Here is a 6,000-nt window from a genome sequence, read left to right on the forward strand (position 1 = left end):
TGGTGCAATCCTTGAATTTCTGAAGGGAAAACTTTGGCAGATAGTTAGTAAGGTTGTGTACCATATTAGCTTTGAACTTGTTTCTCCAGTTTCCATTACTTAATTCTTTCTGTGAGTGATCTTTATGCAGGCGAGAAAGATATTCAGATTTTGCTTGCCCAATAAGACCATGGCTATTAAAGAGTTCATTGGAATAGAACAAGCTCATGTCTATAATTTCCCGAAGATAACAATAGATAAACTTTATTTCATTCCCATACCCCCATATGTTGGTATTGTATTTCGCAGGAAATATAACATTTGATTCACTGTATTGTGCTAAATAGTGTAAGACACATAACTAAGATATGGTACTTCTGAACCAAATTTAATTTATCATTTCCCTCACAATGATGAATGATTTTCTTAATATCTAACTATTGATTAACCATTTGAATGTTCAAATCATGATCTTCAATCCATATAGTTCTTTGATACCCATAAGCCTTCTGATGGATAAGAATCACGTTGGCATATCGCTCGATTTGCAGCTCGAGACAATATGTCATTCAAGGATTTTCTACACTTTATGACACATTCTTCTTTGGAATTTATACAGAGCAATTCGCTTCTATGTATGTTTGAGGGATTTATTTGTGGAGATATGTTTTGAGCATTTCATAAACCTTCGCATAATATATAATTCTCCATAGAAATGAACAAGTTTCACAATGAGACATCATGTTTGCAAGAGTTTACTACAATTTCAAGTTTCGACTAGATGTTGCAGGGATTGAAGTCTCAATAAGACAATCCATAGACTTGACACTACTAAACTATTGCATGCCCGAAGCATGACAGTCGCCATATAGTTTTAACCCCTAAAAGGACAATTCATGGACATGGCAATTTTAATATGTCTTATGCATGAAGCATAATAGGCGAATATATTCCAATGAGTCAACTCCCCAAAAGTGGAGATTAAAAATTCAAACTTTATAACGCTTTAGAGGAGATTATGATGCAAATTCTCCAACTAATTCATCTGATAAGATATGATTGTCCTAGAAGAGACAATGTAAAGTCCCTGAAGAGGTAAGGATATCCAAAGCAATGAAATGCATATAAATTATGCATGTGCATACACATGAAAATTATGGGATAACAAATTGATGATAATCAATGTTCATTCTGGTTTTATAGTAACTACTAGAGTCATCCATAAGTTGTGTTGATATTCAGCCGCCTTCTTTTGTTTGTTAACGAAAAGAAAGATTATTCGTCAAAATGGAGAGAGACAACTCCATTACTATTTAGTAAGAACGTGTTGTAACTTGCTAAAGCATTTAGTAGTTTATTACTAATCCTTAATTACCTTTTACACATCATTTGAATGTTGAAGTCGTTCTTGTCTCCTAGCCGTCATAGACTTAAGTAAAGTTTGTTGGGCCTGTGAGTAAGATTCTCATCATTGAGCTTTGGTCTTCCATTCACTTAGTCAACCACTCATTTTCTCACTTTGAACTTCTTAGGGTGATTGATCCTTCAGCTTCAGCTTCCTGCACAACAGAAGTGGTGTGCAACCTTTGCCCTTGAATGGTCCTTAAAAGCATAATTTTTTAGTGTCTCATCCATACTTAGCAGCTTCGGTGTAATGAGCCAACATTTAATCAACTATGCTGAGGTGTTGGTGACTTAAAATCTTATGCCAACAACAGTTGAAGATGACTACTAGAGAGTAATGCAAAGTAAGCAATAATGCAAGGTTTCAGGCAACAACATTACATACCTCATATTTCCTTTGTTCTCATCGTCCTTGATAGAAGCATATTTATGCAACTTAGTTAGCTTGTTTCTTGGCATTTACTTAGTTTAATTCTAGTTATTTTAGTACTTTAAACTATTTTCGTGTGTTTGTAGGTTCAAATAACAAAGTTAGCAACAAAGTGCTATTTGGAGCATTTTGGAGCATTTTTGGGCCAAGATTGGATAGTGCAAGCATGGAGACATGAGGATGGACGTTTTTGAAGATTTAAAAGCTAGAAATCAACATGTGTGTGTGCAAGTGTGTTGACCTACAACTACAAACATACATCCATTACACCCATTACATCCACTCATTACCAAACACTCACCCACTACACCCATTACATTCACTCATTACCACAACACTCACCCACTACACCCATTACATCCACTCATTACGAAACAGTCATCCATTACACCCATTACATCCACTCATTACCAAACATTCATCCACTACACCCATTACATCCACTCATTACCAAACATTCACCCACTGCATCCATTACATCCACTCATTACCACAACATACACCACTACCACCTTAATTAGATGGTGGTCCTCTCCCTAGCCTATAAATACATCCACCCTTCACCATAATAAGGCAGGGGAGATCCATCCAAAGACACATTCACACGGACAGTTTAGGGAGAAGGAAGGAAGACACATTTTGCCGCAAGGCATAGTCTTTTCTTCTTAACCATTCTACACATTCCCACAACAAAAACACAATTTCGTGCACCTTCATTTCCCTTTCCTTACCGTGACCTCTATCCAACCTAAACACATTCAACCATTCCCTTCCATATATCCATACGCATCCATCAAACCACATTGTGCCGCAACAAAGAGAAGAATGAGGACCCTTGGACGTGCTTGCCATTCAAGTTGGATTGTTGGAGCGTTTTTAGGTGTTTTCATGCTTTTGTTTTCAATGTCTAAATTTGTTTACCTTATCCATTTGAATTAAAACTGATTTGTGTATGTTGGTTGAGAGTGCACGCTTAATTTTCATGCATAAATCTGATGCTAGGATATAAGGAAGTTTCACCTAATCATTATGAACTTATATTCACAAGTAGTGAAGGTTGCTCGTCACAACCATGTTAAGTAAATTCTTGGCATAAGTTTCATGCAATTCATAGTTACAAGTGTCTCGTCAATACTTATGATTTTCATAGAACTTAATGATTCTTGCTTGTATCTCTATTATGCAATTCATGTAGGGAACCTGTGGGGAATGCTTTGGGTTGTTGTATGCAATCATCCAATTCAATGAAATTTGGAAAATCTGAGGGTTAATTAGTGCAATTCACAGTTAATCTGGGGCGTTGAGAATTCGTAGTTTATTGAAAAGCAACTGGAAATCGTTTTGTTTACAAGTGTGTCATGTGTGGGGAAGAACCTCCTAGCTAGCTTTCTATCCATTCAATTTACTCAAATTCTTGCAGATTTCATTAGTTCTTTAATTTACTTGTTTTGTTTTCAAATTCATCAAAACCAAAACCCTCTTTACCTTGTTGAGTCATATTAGTTAGAAACTGATTTAGTTTGTGCTTTTAAGTATTTCGAACCAAGTTGAAACCAAAATTCATCCAAAAGTGTGTTTAAAGTCCAAATCTGCCCAGTTTGTGTGTTTTAGGCAGATTTGAGTGTTTTTAGCTTGTTTTGAATTCTTTGAGTTTGTTTTGAATTCTTTGAGTCTAATTTAGTGTTTTTAACTTTGTTTATATGTTTTTAAGTCAGTTTAGAGGTTATTAGCAAGCCCTCCTAATCCCCGGTCCAGAACAATCTCTACTTACATTCTTTACTACAATTGATACAAGAGGGTTTAATTTGTGTGTTAAGTAAAAATTCGCATCAAATTTTTGGCGCCGTTGCCGGGGATTAGCAACTTTGATAATCCCTTGTTGTTTCTTTTTGTATTTTTTCGTGTCTTTTGTTTTTAGTTACTGACTTTGTTTCTGTTTGTGTTTTTTTTTTTTTTTTTTTTGTTTGTTTGTTTTACTTTTGATATTTGATTTAGTTTAGTTTCCTAGATTTCAGGTACTAGAGAAGTAAGACATTGATTTTGCTACCATTCAAGCTCAAATGGCGAAACTTACTTCTCAATTGTCACAACATGCCGAAAGGACCACAATGCAAAGTGTCCCTACATATGGTGTGTCCTATGGGCAAGGATATCCAACTCATCAATGTTCTCAATTTGCTGCGAATGAAGATGCTTAGGGTTATCAAGGCCATAGCCAATCATGGGTCAACATGTTTTCCAACGCTTACAATTCGGATTTGAGAGATTATTCAGATTACATATGGGGAGAACCTCAACAATTCCAACAAGATAGATATTGGCAGCAAAAAGAGGAGTTCTATTCAAGACCTATGCAGCCACCACAACCTCCTCCACAACAATTCCAATCAAATTCAAGTATGCCTTTGAGTTATGATGAAATTCTTGATGTACTAACCTCTTTGATACAAGGCTCACAACAAGAAGAATATTTGCCGCCGTCAGATGAGTTCTATCACTGGCCATATGAACCATCACAACCACCACAACAATCTGCCCAATTCAATTCAGGTACGTCTTTGGATAATGATATGTTTAATAAGTTACTCACCTCTTTGAACCAAGAAGTAGAAAATCGAAACAAAGAGATGCAAAATCAAGCCAAGAAGACAGGTGAATTGGAGAAGCAAATTGGGCAGATTATGGAGTTCATGGCACAAATTCAAGAGCAAAGTGAACTCTCTAACTCAACTATTGAAAATTTGAAGGAAGATTTTGAAATCCATGATGCTATCACTTTGGGAAGTGCTATGGAGGTTAGAGGTGAACCCAAGACATCCAAACCAAGCCAAAACATGGATGAACAGCTGCTGCTTGAAGAATAGGAGAATAACAAGGCCACGGCAAGGGAAGAACCACCCTTGCCGCAGCCTCATATGCCCTCTATGTCGTCCACTACAACCAAGGTAAGCCTAAATTCAATTTGTCCTGACCCCGTTTCACCAAATGTCCTTATTCCTTGCAGGATCATGCAATCCAAGGAAGAAAAGGGTGAGAAAGGCATCTTCGAAACCTTTCCAAAGAAGATACACTTGAGATGAAAATTCCCAAAGAAGTTGGATTTTATGACACGGGAAAAGTCATAACTCTCAAAACACCAAAACTGGCCAAGTCTCATATCCCTGCAACCTTCAAAAATGTGGTGTTCGTAATTGAGTTTGTGTTGGAGCAAGCAAGTAAGCCATCTTCTCCAACTTCGATTTTATTATATACTAACTTGCTGATTTTGATGATTCAGGCACCTACACTAGAATTTAAACCATTGCCAGATCACATCAAGTATCACCTTCCATTCAAGGATCAATTCCATGCTATGGGCCCTATCCAAGTTTAGAATGAGGTATCGTCCGGTTGGAAGACGTTAAAGCAAGCACTTTTTGGGAGGCAACCCATGTATTCAAATAAGGAAGATTTTTGAATTGCTCCACGATTGGTTTTGCGTTCCTAAAAACCTTCCATTTTCTGCAGTTTTATTTTGCCATGATTGTCATTTTTATTTGTTACTTGTTTAATTGTTTTTGGTGTGGGTTTATTTTTGAAACATTGATAGATATGCAAGGTATTTTACATTCATTTTCATGAAAAAAAAAAGGAACATTAAGCAGAAAATACAAGAGGAAGCCTTCACAAAGGCTGCTTAGGAGAAGTCTCAGTAGTCGATAGAGCCCCAAAAGGAGGAGGCATCGGAGGTTGATCATTTGGAGCTTCATTACGCGGTACAGCTCTAGAAGATGAAGGCAAATGCTGTTGGAACAAACCTACAAACCTCTGATGATCAAGTAAAATCTGACCATCAAATTTCTGCATCTAGTCAATCTTCCTCTTCATGTTTGTAGCATAGTTATGTGCGAGCTTGTGCAACTGTTTATTATCATGCTTGAGCCCTCTAATCCCTGTTTGAGACTCATCACTTCAGCTGCCAATGATTCAACTTGACGGGTTCGAGCAAATAGGTGTTGGGCTATATTGGACACAGAACCTGCACACTGCACACTGAGAGCCAGAGAATCCTTAACAGTCAACTCATCAAATCGTTTGGAAAGTATTCTGTTATCTTTGCGAGTGACAAGGTTCCAGGCCACCACCACAGCGGTCATATCATTCTTCATCATCGAATCCCAAACGGTAAGAGGACCAGTAAGGGATAT

The sequence above is a fragment of the Malus sylvestris genome, chromosome 12 (genome assembly GCF_916048215.2).
Source record: "Malus sylvestris chromosome 12, drMalSylv7.2, whole genome shotgun sequence".
In the NCBI taxonomy this organism is placed as follows: Eukaryota; Viridiplantae; Streptophyta; class Magnoliopsida; order Rosales; family Rosaceae; genus Malus; species Malus sylvestris.